We start from the raw sequence: 16,910 nt of genomic DNA on the forward strand, positions 1-16,910 counted from the left end.
ATCATCACCAACAGGGCTCCAAGAAACTTGAACATATCTGCCATCCATGTGGAACCCATGAGAAAAGTGTTCCAAACCAGCTGTCATCAGCAATGTCTTCCACTTCAACAATCATCTGGACGTGCAGGTCTGTCAACATGGATATGGCCTCCGTCAAGGTGCCATTCTCGTCGTCATGAGTAGGTATAAATGTGCAACATGATTCTCCAATTTTGGAACAAACACCTCCATCCATAGCTGTGATCATATCCAAGACATATCTGTTCTGAAGAGTCATCAGTTTTATGGCTTTCAGCTCCTCCTTGATTGCATTGAATACTTTTATGGTAGTGTTGATCATTTGCAGAAGTTCCCCTCTGGTTATCTGCAGCTATTTAGTATTTGCATCCGTCTGGATCCTGGCCATGAAGACTATTGTGAATATCGATGAGGTCTTGCTGAACAGCCTGTGTTCAAATGGGATAGAATCAAAAGCTTCTATTGATTTTGCTGAGAAATAGTTATCCCTCTTCAATCGGCTCAAAAGTTCTTCAGACCTCTTCTTCTTATTCAGATATCTGTCTGCTCTCAGGAATTCACCAATGTTCAGATCAGTTTTCGAATCACCAAAGCTGGAACATGGACATTCACTAAAGAATACAGTCCTCCCCAATCCTTGGACAGCGTATATATGCTGTGGATCCACAAGCCCAGTAGTGATCCATTATGACTGCTGTCCCAACACTCATTTCTTGTGCATCAAAGATTCAACCACAATTCTGATTTTCTCGCATCTTTCTTGTGCTATTTCTGAAACACTGCTTTGCACTTTCAGTAGGTACTATCTTCAAGTGTCATGAATCACAGAGTGCGCCCCTTTTGGGCTTCTTGGTCCCTGTCACAGCAGGTTTGCACTCGTTAATACTCCCAACATGGCCGTCCAGCGTAATCCCTTCTCGCTCCATGCGCTGGACGTAGCCTTTTCTACTAATAGACCACGCCTTCCGCGGCTCTGCACGTCTCAATGCTATTGCTAAGTAGCGACCAGACGTGTGCTCCGTAGCTCGCGGTTCTTCTCCTTTTTCCAATCCCGCTATCCATTCCTAGTCCTCCCCCTTCTACTCACCTCCTGGATTCCTGGCTAGCGTGCTTCCACTGCCTCCTGGATTCCTGGATTCGGCGTCCCGGAAACTGAACGCATTCTGGATTCGGAAGAGAATCGGGCAGCCTTCTTCAAGACCCGGTCCATCCGGAAGAAGGCATCGACCAAGGACACCACTAAAGAACGGACACAGGTGAGAAGGGGGGAACTCCTTGACAGTTTGAGACGCCACCCGACCGAACTTGATATTGATATGGAGGCTGCCGTGCAGGACCTGATGCGTAGTATGCAGGAATTTTCAACCGAGGTACAAAATTTAAAGGCGGAGAACGCCGCTCTCAAACAGTTGGTCCTATCCCAGGATTCTGCTACAAAAGAAAGTGTCTTACTGGGCGGCATTGTGGACAAATACGACGGCTCAGCAAAGACCCTTCATGCATTCCTGGATTCGTGCTTGGTCCACTTTACCTTCAAGCCCTATTACTTTTCGACCCCAGGGCCATGGTGGGTTTTGTAATCTCTCACCTTTCCGGGAATGCCTTAACTTGGGCTACTCCCCTCGTTAACTCTAGTGATGCCCTCTTGGACAACTATAATGGGTTTATACAGGCCCTTAAAAACATGTTTGACCGCCCAGAGCAGGTTTACAGCGCCCAGGAACGCCTGTTAGACTTTCAGCAAGGTTCCCAGGATATGCTCACGTATGTGACCCGATTTAAACAGTTGGCTAAGGAAGCTGACTGGTCCGCTGAGGCGAGCTTTACCCTGTTCAGGAGAGGATTGAACGAAGAGATTAAGGATGAGCTGGCCAGAGTGGCACGACCAAGCTCGTTCCAGGCACTAATGGATCTTGCCATGCAAATTGACTTCTGTATCCAGGAAAGGAAGACAGAAAAGAAAAAATCCTGGGGAATTCCTCCCAAGGTATCATTTTAGAGTACCGTCAGAACGGACACCAACCCAAGCCCAGTCACGGAACCAGAGCCCATGCAGATTGGGGCCTTTCTTGGACCCATATCCCCGCAAGAGAGAATGAGAAGAATTCATACGGGCTTGTGCATGTATTGTGCCTCGGATAAGCATTTGGTTAGGGAATGCCCTCTAGTACCCCCTCTAGTACCCCCTCGGCGTTCGGGAAACGCCAGCTCCCGATCCTAGATGGAGCAGAGCTTTGGGAGAGAGATGTTTGCTCCACATCAATTCCATCCTTGAACTCTCCTGGACAAAACAATTTGGTGATATTACAGGCCTTTCTATCACCCTCCAAGAATAAGACCTATTCCATTTTGGCCCTGGTAGACTGCGGAGCTATGGGGATATTCATTGATCAAGAATGGGTTACTAAACATCGAATTCCGTATGAGACACGAAGCACCATGCAACCTGTGGAAGCTATTGACGGGAGACCCCTCACATCAGGGCCCATAAACCTGCAAACCAAAGAGATCCAGCTTTCAATAAATCACCATCAGGAGCTGATTAGGTTTGACATCATTAAGTCAGCTCATTACCCCATGGTTTTGGGTATGCCCTGGCTACAGAAACACAATCCATATATCAACTGGACAGCGGGTTCTCTATTCCTAGGCTCAGAGTTTTGCATGTCTCACTGCCTATCCCTGGAACCTCCGTTAACACACCCAAAGGAACCAACAAGGGAACAACAGACATCACTCATGGTGTCTAATGTCATACACGTTCCTGAGGCCTATCAAGGATATGCTGATGTGTTTTCAACTGCCATAGTCCAGGCCTTGCCCCCACACAGACCTGAAGACTGTGCAATAGATACAGAACCCTCCGCAGTGATTCCCTTCGGCAGGATGTTCATCCTTTCCGAACCCGAGAAAAAGGCCCTAAGAGAATACCTGGATACCAACCTTGAAAATGGCACCATAAGACCTTCAAAATCTCCTGCTGGTGCTTCCCTATTCTTTGTTCCCAAGAAGGATAACAAGGAACTCAGACCCTGCCTCGATTATCGCGGCCTAAATCAATGCACCCTCAAGGACCGGTACCCGTTACCCTTGATTTCGGACATCCTGGAAGCCGCGAGAGGCGCGGTAATATTCACCAAGTTGGATCTCAGGGGCGCCTATCATTTGATTTGTGTCCGGGAAGGGGATGAATGGAAAACCGCCTTCAGAACACCCTTTGGCCATTATGAATATCTAGTCATGCCCTTTGGACTAGCTAATGCCCCGGCAATTTTCCAATGCTTTATGGACAGGGTGTTTTCTAACATGTTGTTTCTCTTCATCATTGTATATCTGGATGACATATTGATCTTCTCCAAGGACCCTATACAACATGAAGAGCATGTGAAGGCAGTCTTGCAGAGACTTAGAGAACACAAACTCCTAGCCAAACCCGAAAAATGTTTGTTCCATGTAACCTCCGTTCATTACCTAGGATTTATCCTTAGCCCAGAAGGAATCGGTATGGATCCTTCAAAGGTAAAGGCCATACTGACCTGGCCTGCTCCTGCTTCCGTGAAACAAGTTCAATCATTCCTGGGCCTTGGCAATTTCTACCACAAGTTCATTTCTAACTTCTCCGATATAGTACAGCCGATTGTTGCTCTCCTGAAGAAAGACACTCCCTTCCTCTGGTTTACACCACAAGAAACGGCGTTCCAGCGTCTGAAGACAGAGTTTACACAAGCTCCTATCTTGGCCCAACCTGATACTAGTCGACCCTTCCTAGTAGAAACGGACGCCTCTAATTACGCCATAGGTGTGTCCTGAAGCAAGAATTAGGAGATAAACTGGAACACCCAATTGCTTATCTTTCACGAACCCTGACTCCTAGTGAAACACACTATTCAGTCCTGGAAAAGGAATTGTTTGCCATCCGTTAAGCCTTCACTGAGTGTCGACATTTACTTCTGGGAGCTAAACATCCAGTTCAGGTCCGTACTAACCACCGAAACCTCCAGATTCTACAGTCTTTGGAGTGTAGGAATAGTCGTCAGGCGCGATGGGCCTACTTATTTGGCCAGTACCAGTTCAACGTCACTCATGTTCCAGGATCACAAAACCTAATTGCTGACGCCTTATCTCGACGACCAGACTACGAGCCCATTGAAGACAAGGCATATCCTCAGATGTTTTCCCCCAAGATCTTTGTAGCCAGGGCAGTCAACCTCCTTAAAGAAATCCAAGCTCAGACCCAATCCTCTGATCTGTGGAAGGATATATCTAAGAAGAATTAATGGAATCTAAGGGTCCAGGAAGGGTATCTGTTCAAGGACAATGTATTGGTCATCCCTACAAAAAGGCTACAACAAAGAATAATACATCTCTGTCATGATACCCTACACTCTGGACATCGTGGCATCGCAAATTCCCTCTGTTTTATACAAAGGCAATTCTGGTGGCCTAGGATGAGATTCGACGTACAGCAGTACATTGAATCCTGTATTGTCTGCAGTCAAAATAAACATGATAACAAGAGACCGACGGGCCTTCTACTGCAACCTACACTGCCAACCAGGCCATGGGAGATTATCGCTACGGACTTCATTGTGGAACTACCACCTTCCCGTGGATACACTACCACTATGGTTACCATAGACTTGTTCACTCATATGGCTCATTTTACACCCCTGCATAAACTGCCATCCTCCTCTGAACTAGCAGGAATCTTCCTGGAACACATATTCCGTTTGCATGGACTCCCTTCCAAGATCATATCGGATCGTGGACCTCAATACATCTCAAAATTCTGGAAAAGTCTCTGTCAATGCTTAGGAATCCAATGTGCCCTTTCTTCAGGATATCACCCTCAAACCAACGGAGCCACAGAACTCGTCAGTCAAACCTTGGAACAGTATCTTCGATGCTTTTCCACCAAGGTTCAGGATGACTGGTCCCTCCTGATACCCGTGGTTGAATTCGCCTACAACAATTCCGACCATTCGGCACTTAAGACCAGCCCCTTTTATTGCAGTCAAGGTTTCCATCCTTCGGTCCTGCCTTCTCTTCTTCCTCAACCTACACCAGTACCTACAGTTTTCTCCTGGTTCGAAACCCTTGTCAATATACATAAGGAGTCCAAGGAATTCTTGGAGAAGGCCAGAAAACAGACCAAGAAATATTCAGATTCCAAAAGAAGACCAGGCCCTTCTTAGGCAATCGGTGACCAGGTCTGGTTGCCCTCAAAATTACTACCCCGACATCTACGGCCGAGTAAATTGGCCCCTCGATACTATGGACCATTTCCCATCAAAGAAGTTATAAATCCCGTTTCTTATCGGATCAAATTGCCAGACTCCTGGAAGAAAATACACCCAGTCTTTCACACATCTTTGCAGAAACCCTACTATCCATCCTCCCGGAAACCCTGCAAACCTCCTCCTATACTGGACGACAACCAATTGGAATACGAGGTGTCCCGGATTTGTGATTCCAGGTATAGAAGGGGCCAGCTTCAATATCTGGTTGAATGGAAAGGATATCCCCCTAGTGAAAGAACCTGGGAGCCTATGTCAAACATCAAGGCCCCTCGACTGCTCAGAAGATTTCATCTCATTCACCCGGGCAAAACTGGAGGGAAAGGTCTTCGGAGGAGGCATGCTGTCATGAATCACAGAGTGCGCCCCTTTTGGGCTTCTTGGTCCCTGTCACAGCGGGCTTGCACTCATTAATACTCCCACCATGGCCGTCCAGCGTAATCCCTTCTCGCTCCATGCGCTGGACGTAGCCTTTTCTACTAATAGACCACGCCTACCGTGGCTCCGCGCGTCTCAATGCTATTGCGAAGTAGCGACCAGACGTGTGCTCCGTAGCTCGCGGTTCTTCTCCTTTTTCCAATCTTGCTATCCCTTCCTAGTCCTCCCCCTTCTACTTACCTTATGGATTCTTGGCTAGCGTGCTTCCACTGCCTCCTGGATTCCTGGATTCGGTGTCCCGGAAACTGAACGCATTCTGGATTCGGAAGAGAATCGGGCAGGCTTCTTCAAGACCCAGTCCATCCGCAAGAAGGCATCGACCAAGGACACCAGTAAAGAACGGACTCAGGTGAGAAGGGGGGAACTCCTTGCCAGCAAGGGTCTTCCTTTGTCTTCGACCCATGTCAGTAGTTTAGCAAGTCTTTACCATAATGGTTTGCACAGCCTTTCCACATTGTCAACAGTTGGCTTGTAGTTACCCATTACTACCCAAGCTCTGCAGATCACCACACCTTCTTACCAACCTTCTAGAGAGAGCACTGAACCCCAGATCTGCATTTGGCCTCTTTCCTTCCATCTTTGAATCTCCTCTTTAGTTTTTCCTGGTCTCTCCAGTCTTCTGTTTACTTCCCATCTGATTCCAGCTCCTGTCAATCCAGGCTGTTCATACCTGATCATGTGATTCTTTGTGTGGGTTCTTGCTCGTGTCTTTGTGTCTTGCACATAGTCATCTTCATCTGGATCTGTCCATTCAGTTGCCCATTTTAGATGAGCTGTCCGACTCATAAATTGGCCTGTTGTTTGACAGAATGCTATGTGTGATAGGCAGTGTGCTTTTAGGACACCTATGTCAATGGCTATGAAGACCTTAGATCTTCCCATACTATAAGGCAGGAGTGCACATACATAGCAGTCCTCCTCAGACACCCTCTTACCCACCTCTTTCATATGCTGATACCAAACATTATTTTCTAAGTGTGCTGTACTGTCCAGATAATTATTCAGGTCATAATCATCTTCTGGTGCATATCTCTTAGGTCTCCTTCTTGCCACATGAGCCTTAATCATTATGTCATACAGTATATCAGCACAACTCTTTCTTACTGGAGGGATCATAGGGACATTTGTGGGTACAATTGGTGTCTTTACATGTACTACTGGTGTAGGGGTGGTTATAGAAGAGCTCTTCTTTTGTCTCTCCCTAGGAATCTGTATCTGTTGTTCAGTAATTATTTCCAAAAGGCTCTTTCCTAAATAAGGATGTCTAGTGACATTTACCATAGAACCAGGTGCTTTCACATAAGCTACTGGAGTAGGAATAATCGCATAAGGCCTAGGATCTCTTGCAACTTGGACTTCTCCCTTACCTTCAGAAGTAGGGAGAATTAAAGGAACTTTCCCTTTTTTTGGATCCATAACATATGCAGCATATATTAGCAGGATTAAAATGACGACAACAAACACTAAAGAGGCATAAATCATGCACCAATAAAAGATGCCCCAACAATGTCAAGATGCTGATCGTCGTCGTCTCTCTCTTACTGGAATAGCTAAGTGGTTAATGGACCACATGATTTGCCTGTGATTAACTTTAAGGAAAGAAAAATGCTTTATTCAGGCATTCTCACAACCACTCTGATAGCTGCTGTATCGTTTCCACAAGTTCCACAAGCAACTGGCTGATTGCTGGACGATTAATGGGGTTCTTACTAAAGACAAATGTGTCATCCTTTAGCCAAACAAGGTAGGGATGTGCTTCGAGTAGATAATAAAAGATTAACGCCAATAAGTTATGGATAGCTTCCTGTGATAACACCATTCACTAGTTCATGAAGAAACGTCATAAAAACATTGAATCTGTTCCATTATGTCATGCAGAAATTAATTAAGGGCAAGCTGATTCCTTGGATCCCTCAGAAATGTACGAACATCAGTTTGCCTATCGACAAGATGTGGGTGTTCTTCAATATGGAAATAGAATACCATCCTGCATAGTTTATGAACATCGTCATTGGATAAGATCATTAGTTTGCTCACAAAAATGCTCCAGGCAGTGAATGAGCCTGCTTGCAAAGTTCACGTATCAGCCAATTTATTGCAGGTTGATTTCTGGGATCCCACCGTAATACACAAGTGCTTGTGCGTCGTCCAACAAGATGAGGATGCTTGCAAATCGAAAGGTAAAGAATCAATCCAAGTAGTTTGTGAAAATCTTTATCATGCAGAACCATCTGTATGCTCAAAGAAACGTTCAGGCAATGGTCTGATTTGGTCTAGAATTGCTCCCAAAGTCGTCTAATCGCTGGACCATTCTCAGGACCTTGGAGGAAAGTATGAATATCAGCACGAAAGCCAACAAGAGCAGGGTGAGCTCTGAGTATAAATATAAAGACAGCAAGGAGTAGTCTGTGTTTGAACTGCTCTCTTTTCCAGTAGTAAAGTAAGAAATACAAGTCTGGCATGGCTCTTTTCTTTCTTTTGTAGTCTCAAGTCAAATGTCAACACTTCTCTGTGGCTGCAGAACAAAGATTTTTCACCACTGCTGTTGCAAATGCAAAGAATGCTTTCCAGGAAAGTTCTCTTTGTTTACCCTTGGATAGTCTATGCGTCCTTCTTCCTCGTCATCAATCTTGTCTGCACGTGCTAAACTACTTCTTTACTTGCTTTCAAATGGGGTGGGGGTTTAAGAGTCTATCCAGTGTAGATTTACATGTCATCTTGATGAATCCACACTCTTCTTCCTACATACTTTGTATCTGATGGTGTAGCATTTTCCACAATATAAGGGACACCAAATCTAGGGTTGGGCCACTTTCTGGTGAAATTGCGAATCAGTACATGGGCCCTCATTACGACCCTGGCGGAAATCGAAAAACGATGGCGGAAATGCAATACCGCCATCGAATAGCGCTCGGTGCGACTATGACCCGTCACCGCAAAGTACGAAGCCATTAGCGACACCGTAGTGAACGCCAACGCTAACTGCACCAAGCACGCGCGCGCGCCATGCCAAACCGCAAACACCACCATGGTGCAACGGTACGCCAATTCCGACCCTAGCGGACATGTACCTAACGCCATCAGGCATGGCGGAATGTACCATTCCGCCATGGCGAGAAGTACGGCATCGCGAATCAACCGTAAACGGCCCCACTGAGTGCCTGTACACCGCTCCCTGCCCACAAAGTACAACTCCCGGTAGGTGCAATGAAGTCACAATGCAACCATTGAAATGTACAAAGCACCCATGCATGCCAACGAACAAAAGCAACACAAGAGGGGCCAATGGGAGCTGCAGGTCACAGATGGCACGAATACAGAAGCCATCCCAATGGACATGACCACAGTCCCCCACCAAGAAACGCACGCAAACACAGGCACCTGTGCCCAGCAATATTCCGAAAATCACATCATTCCACCAGTCCACCTGGCTGACCGGCATCTGTTACACAAAACCCAATCCCCCGCCCCTGAGCATGACAACATTCAAACTGTCATATAGGCAGCCCCCATCCCTGACCTCACGGGCTCAGTAGGCAAACGCGCCCAGTACAGTACCACGCAACTAAACCCCGAAGCTGGAACCCAATGCAGATCTCCTCACAATACATCGCCCCCCAAATAGGCATATGCCACATCACTTGCAAAGAAAAACGCTACACGGGCCAAATCAGAATAGCAATTTATGCACATCAAAGACACCAAGCCCATACAGCCATCAGGCCATGAACTCCAAAACACTAATCACCATTGTGGGCTGCATCCGCAAGAAATGACCAGCCACTACTTGTGTGTCGCCCTGTACCCCCATGGTACACAGAGCCACATTCACGTACGAAAAGGCAACATGGAAGCGCACAGAACCGCAGGGCTGTCCCAATGGGGAGGCACTAGTCCAGCTGAAAGGCCGAAATGTTGCTCCGAGACACCAGTACTGCGTAAGGGCATGTGGGCCATTGGCGATCGTCCCATAAGATCGTAATGCTGCTCCACCGATTAACACGAAGCAGCAGGTGTCGGGAGTAAAATCCATCTGCAGGAGTGGCATAAAGATGGCAGTGGCAAAAGGGGAGGAGATACCTGTCAACCAAAAGAAAAGAAAAAGAACAGAATGGCCATCAGAACTACATTCGAACAACTCACTTCAATGATCACACGAAATCCACAGCCATATGCATGCTAGCCCACTCAAAAGGATCATCACCACCCCAAAACCACTTGCGACTCATAACCATCTATATCGAGGTGCAAACACCATCACAAACGAGTGTACCTGTGCATGCGTCTGTCAAAACAGAATCCATCAGATGGGAATGTCAACGTGCATGGACACAAGTGTCTGAGGGCGCCTCGAGACAGGGAGGGCTCAACAAGGCCAGATAGACGATGGTCCCACTATGGCAGCCCTGCATCACATAGCGTAGGGGAGGCGGATAGATCCCAAGAAGCCCTGTACATGGCAAACTCTGTATCAAATCACCTGCCCATGCATCCATTCATCATTCCCTCATCCCGGGATCAAAACGCCTGAATAATTACTCACATGACATTAGAAACATCCATTGAGTCTGTGCGTTATGCAGCCTGCAAAATCCACAGTGCCCCAGCCCGTAATTCCAGTGTTGTGAAGTAACATGTATTTGGGAACGGCCGGCCTCATCGCCCACGTAGCTAATGCGCATCCCAAACTATTCATATCAATCATTGCTCCCTCGCCATGGGCCCTGTCTCAAGGACATTGAACAATAGAACGTTATATTTGCAGTCAGACCTGTGGGCATCTCCTCGCCGCCAGCTGAAGACCGAAAGCGCCGCCCTTCGAATTCCTCATTTGCAACACCACGTCGGAAAGGCATCTGTGGCCGTTTGAAATCACTAATTATTCCATCGAGTGCGGCTGTGTGTGAAAATGGCAACTGCCTTCACCCACGAATGGGACGCCCCGCCCGTCGTTGCAACTCGGTACAGTGATGCATGAGGGCCCACCGTTACTCGAGTACTACGTTCCACTGACCCTTCACAAGTCTGTTCGCGACTGCACAGATAGAATGGGAAACAATGGGACCATAGCCGAATGAACATAACAACCAATCCAACACGGCCATCGGGTACAAATACATGATAGCAATAGCAAGATACCATTCCCCGAATTGCAGCGTTGTGCGCGTGACGTGCTCGGCCAAAGGGGAGGGCAGTTTGCACAGGTGGAATGAATCACCACAGGTGGAGGCCATACAGCCTGAAAACACATAAATTGCACAGCCAGTCTCCTCCCACAACCACACCGAAATGCTACCGGCAGGACTCGCGATGTTGGCCCTGGGGGACCTGATAGCACTGCAAGTGCTCCAACTCCAAGAGGAAGACGAACACCAACTACAACCGGCCGCACGGAGGAGACGCAGGAGGAGGAGGAGGGCAAGGCAGGGCCAGCAAGGCCCACCAGCACAGCCACTACCACCACGCAGGCAGCCCGCAATCCCACGCCTCCGAGCACATCCGTTCAACCTCACTGATGAGCAGATCCACACCCTCTACCGTTTGGACCGGGACACCATAGCCGCCATTGTGGACATGACACAGGCTGACCTTGTCAGCATGATAGATAGCCCAACCGCCATCCCACCCCTACTGAAGGTGGTGTCTGTACTCCACTTCCTGGCCACAGGCACCTACCAGCACACAGTCGGACAGTTGCATGGCATTTCTCAGCCACTGTTCTCACGGACACTATTGCAAGTGCTCGATGCCCTCCTGCAGCACGCAGACGACTACATCTCCCTACCACGCTCGGAGCAGGAAATTACAAACACGAAAGTGGGATTCCATGCACTTGCCGGCATACCGGGTTGCATTGGTGCCATCGACTGCACCCATGTTGAATTGGTCGTCCCACATGCCATGGAGGCCCAGTACCGCAACCGAAAACAATTTCATTCCCTGAATGTACAAATGGTGTGTGACTCCAACAGGATCATTACACATTGTTGTGCCCGATTCCCTGGATCAACCCATGATTCTATGGTCTTGAGGAACTCTACAATACCACGCTACATGGAGCGACACGCAGGGAACAGATCCTGGCTACTCGGTGAGTCTCATTACATGCATGATGATGTGGGGTATGTGAATTGGCAATGACCTGGCAGGAAGGGGGGGGGGTGTGCGTACGTATCAATGGCATTCCACATCATACGTTTCTCGTCCACATACAGGTGATGCTGGATATCCACTGAAGAGATGGCTCCTCACACCAGTCCGGAACCCACGGGACCAGCATGAGGAGGACTACAACCATGCCCACTCACGTACCCGTGTAGTCATAGAACAGGCATTCAGCCTACTGAAGGGCCGTTTCCGCTGCCTCAGCAGGTCTGGCGGGGCACTCCTGTACCGCCATGAGAAGGTTGCAAAGATGGTGATGGCATGTGTCATGCTCCACAACATGTGCGTACGTAGAAATGTGCCCATGCCCCCTGACGCAGAACTGCAAGCACCTGAAGATGGTCATGATGAGGGTGGGGATGTGGCAGCACCTCATGGAGTCTGCGAGGCACCGGAGGCCCGTGACATTCGTCAGCATCTCATTGATGTATGCTTCTAGCACTCACGCCTGGTGGCTGATACATGGACACGGGACTCGTGGCACTGCGTGTGTCTGGGACATGCACAATATGGACTGTACGCCTATGATGGCCTAGTACACAAAGATCAATGTCCACACATCTCATTGGTTGATCGTGCACTTTTTATGGCATATGTGACGTCATGTTGAACACCCTATCGACCCGCCACCCAAGTGAGCCCAACACACCCCCTCCACCCCCCTACCTCCCCCCCGAACACCAGTGTCCAAAGATGCTCATTGTCAGTGGGCTGTCGCTATTGCAAGCCCCCTCTGCGGGTATCAGGGGCACCCCTGCCTGTGGAGCGCAGGTTCCTTCCAGATCTACGTTGGGGGCTGCCCTGGACGGAGCTTGCAACGGATGATGTGTCTGCCTGCTCACGTCCATGCATGTCCCTAAGGGTTTGCGAGAGCTCAGTGAGCACACGGCGCACTGCGGCAAGTTCGGCACATACGTCCTTGGCCGTCGCATGCAGTTCCCCCCTGAGGCTCTCGGTGCTTCTCTCCATTTGGACTCTCAGGCTCTCGGTGCTTCTCTCCATTTGGACTCTCAGGCTCTCGGTGCTACTCTCGATTTGTGCCCTAAGTGTCTCAGTTGATGTTTCTATGTCTGCCTTAGTGCCCCCACATTCATCAGCATGGTCCTTGAGGAGCGTGGCCAGTTGCTGCTGTTGTTCGATCAACTGGTCGAGGGACTGTTGCCTCTGCTGGGCCAAGGCCATTTGCGGGGGTGTCACAGAGGGGCTGTTGTCCTCATGTTGCCTTGCCACAGGGCTTGTGGGGGATGGCCAGTCGTCGTCTGGTGGGTGCCCCTGCGTGGTATCCTCATGTTGTACGGGATGGTACAGACAGGGGGATTGGGACAGGTCATGGATGGATCTGACTTCGGCATCCCCGTTTTCTGTGTCGGAGCATGCTGCCATCAATGGGGTGTCACCTATGGTGCTGCTGCCACCGGAGGCAGTGCCTTCTGTGGCATCCATTGGGGGGACCTGTGGTGGTGGTGTTGTGGGCATGCTGGCTGCTGGGGTGCCTGTTGATGTTCCCTCCTCTGTGCTGCCACCTGATTTGTGCTGCTGCCGTGTCTTGATGCGTGCAGCTGAGGTGGAGGGTCTCTGGCCGTTGGTCTTGGCCCTCTTTGCAGGTGTGCTGGTAGGGGTGTCCTGTAGCTCGTCGTTTGGATCGGACCCTGTGGTGGAGTAGAGGAGGGCGAGGGTTATTGGTGGGTCTGTGGGAATTGGAATGGCATTGTATCACATGCATTGGGGTGGTACCTGAGGGTGATTTGGGCCGGGCCCTTGGAGGTGCTTTGATTTGTGTGTGGAGTGAGGGTGCAGTTGTTTGGCAGCCTGCAGTTAGGGTGTGCCTGCTGCACGTGTAGTGCGTGTATTAGGGGTTTTTAATTATTTATGTATTTATTGTGGGTTTTAACGTGCGCTATCAGGCCGATGTGTGTGGACGTTCTCCTGGACATGTGTTACTGTTGCACTATGTGGACGCATGGTACTTCACATGGATGGACTGTGTGGATTTGGCATTGTTTTTTCTGGCCCACCTACCTGTATCTTCGGATGTCTGCACTCCTTTCTCCATCCCTCCGACTCCCTCTATGCTCTCCATTCCGATGGTGGAGGCACAGATTTCTTCCCAGGGGGTCAACTTGATGGGTGATTCTGGACCTCCCCCGGTGGCTGTGGCAATGTTGCGGTTGGCAGAGAGTATGCTGCGGACGCGTATCCGCAGGTCGTCCCATCGCTTGCGGCATTGCTGTGGGGTGCGGGTGCGGTCCCCACCGCACTTACCCGCTGTGCCACCAGAGCCCATATGGCCTTCTTGTTTGCAAGTGCCGTCCTGGTCATTTGCGTGCAGAAGACGACGGCAGCATTCTCCTGGAGGGTCTCTGTTAGCACGGTGAGTTCCTCACGGGAGAAGTGGACCTGCCGCTTGCGGTCGCACGCTTTCTTCGCTGCTTTTCCCATTATTCTTGGTTTCGCTAGGGTGGTTGACGGGTTGGGGTGTGTTTCAGGGTAGTGATTTTAGTGGTTGTGTGGTTTTAGTGTATTTATAGGTGTACGCCGGGATGTTTTAACTTCCGTTTCCGTATATTTCCGGGCACCGTACTTTCCGGTAGGCGCACACTGCGGTGACCGCTAAGAGGGGTGGCGGTATTGCACCTGGGGCGCCGTACGGCGGCGGTGTGGGCCGTTTTGGGGTCATTTCCGCCATCGCGGACTTTGCACTTCCGCCATGCCGTGGTGCTCGTGCCCGATGGGTCGGAATGGGCCGCACTTTGCTCCTTCGTGCAATGGCGGAAACGCTATTTACGCTGTGGCGCTCCGGTCAGTCGCTTTCCGCCAGGGTCGTAATGAGGGCCATGGTCTCCTGGAAAGACCTTTGGTACAGAAAGTTCTTGCACTCGATTTGCTGAATGGTCTTCATCTGTCTTCTGAGCCCGAAACTCTGTACGCTTGACTTGGTCTGAAATGACAGAGATACTTGTAGTCATGCATGTTAAATATTCTTGCAGCTCAGTTCCTAATAATTCTGCAGTTGTCTGGGCATCAGTCCTAATCCTCGATGGAGGAGTTAGAATGTTCTCATTCGACTCCCAGTGACAAGTTTGTGGGGTGTGAGATGGTGGTCTGAGCCAGGTTGATTTCTAAGTGCGTATAATGCAAGGGATAGGCAATACAGCCACCCCTTCTTCTGGATCAATTTGAGCTTGGCTATTCTTTCTATTAGCAGGCCACTGAGCCACTCACATATTCCATTTCCTTGTGGATGATAAGCTGAAGAAAACTTGTGTTTTATACCAAGCTGCAAGCAAATTTGCTCAAATACTTTATTAACAAAATGGGGGCCATTACCTGATCTCACATACTCCCCATCTAGGAAAGACTTCTTGAACTAAAAATCTCACAGAGCAAGTGGCATCAGGATGCATGGACGGACCATCCTCGATCCACCTCGAGAAAGGGCACACTACCACTATCATACATTTACCTACAACTATTACAGACTTGCAGCATATCCACATAATCTATGTGTAGGTGCTGAAAAGGACCATTTGGTCGAGGGATGACTCCTCTGTTCGCAGTGTGTGCCCAGCAGTAAACTTTTGACATACGATGCAATTTACTACATAAAATGCAACGTGTTCTAACTGATTTGGCACAAACCAATCCTCTGCAATGGTTGCTGCATGGCTCTAGTGACATGCGCGGGGTAGTGTAGCTGTTCCAACGCCACCCTTAATAAAGCTACAGGCATTACCGGAATGCCAGTGCTGTCCTGTCACCATAATGCTTCAGTGGGGGATAAAGAACACCCCCTCCGTATCCCAGGTCTTTCTCTTCTTAAAAAACACCACCCTGTATTTCCATAATCTGTGTCTTTGAAAAAGTATTAAAACTTTAATTCACAATCATCATCACCACGATATTCTCTTTCGCATCAGGCGTATCAAAGATCATTATGTCTAATGAATATGTAACTCTTTTTGCCTCTTCGTCTGCAGCTTGATATCTGCACGAGATAAAGTCTGTTCCCTTAGTGAGTGCTGCGTACTTAACTGTTGCAATGGCTACTTGGAGCTGTAGTGCCTTAATGAGCCTATTCAATAGGGTGGCGTGTTGCACTGGAGTGCCGTCCGCTATGAGGTAGTCCCTCCTTTTCCAGCGTGCCAATCCTGCATGCATGGTTGACATGTCATAGGCATAATCACTATTCACCATGACTTCCTGGTCTGCGTGTTTCTCGAGCACGACAATAAGCGCTACCAATTCTGCAGCCTGTGCTGAGAACTGAGACGGTAGTCTTGCACTCGCCATTACTTCAAACTCCCCATTAGCATTATGCTTTACTACAGCAGCACCTGTATATTGTTGTCCATCAGTTTGATCAATTCTCGGGGAACTGTCAATAAAAACAATTTCTCCCACAGCTATGGCATTTTCTTTCACCATCAGGATATCATCATAGAACTCTACAGCCATGCCTCCGTCCGTTTACCTTGCTGGAAGCGAGTTTGTCCTGTCCCTCCCTCGACTTATTTGACAACATTAATACTCTACCCCGACACAGGATCACTTCCTTTTGGGGGGAAACTTTGCAGTCCAAACCTAAGCGCCAGAACCCCGCCCTCCCCTACCCCCCAACGAGCATGGGAGATGCTGAACTGCATGGCAACTTAAAATTATGCGAAACCGAATTGGAGCTCTGGTCGGAAAGGGACTTTATTTCCAAGCCAAGCTCACCAAGTTACCTTTTAAAATAGTGTTCTGTCTAAACTTCAATTATCAAAGGGCAGGTGTGCAAAATCTGGCCTGCCCAGGGAACGATATGAATGGGCAAATTCCACACATTATGGCAACTCTTTCACACTTGTCTGTACTTCCATGACAGGGTGACTGGGAGTACAAACTCGTAGTGAGCAAAATCGCACGTCACAGGAGTTTAATCGTATACACAATTGTCTGAGAAACTACTAAGAAAACAGCAGCAAAGGGAATTTAAGTGTTTGATCTTGGACA

Source organism: Ambystoma mexicanum, chromosome 2q, assembly GCF_040938575.1.
Source record: "Ambystoma mexicanum isolate Mex_15411 chromosome 2q, UKY_AmexF1_1, whole genome shotgun sequence".
In the NCBI taxonomy this organism is placed as follows: Eukaryota; Metazoa; Chordata; class Amphibia; order Caudata; family Ambystomatidae; genus Ambystoma; species Ambystoma mexicanum.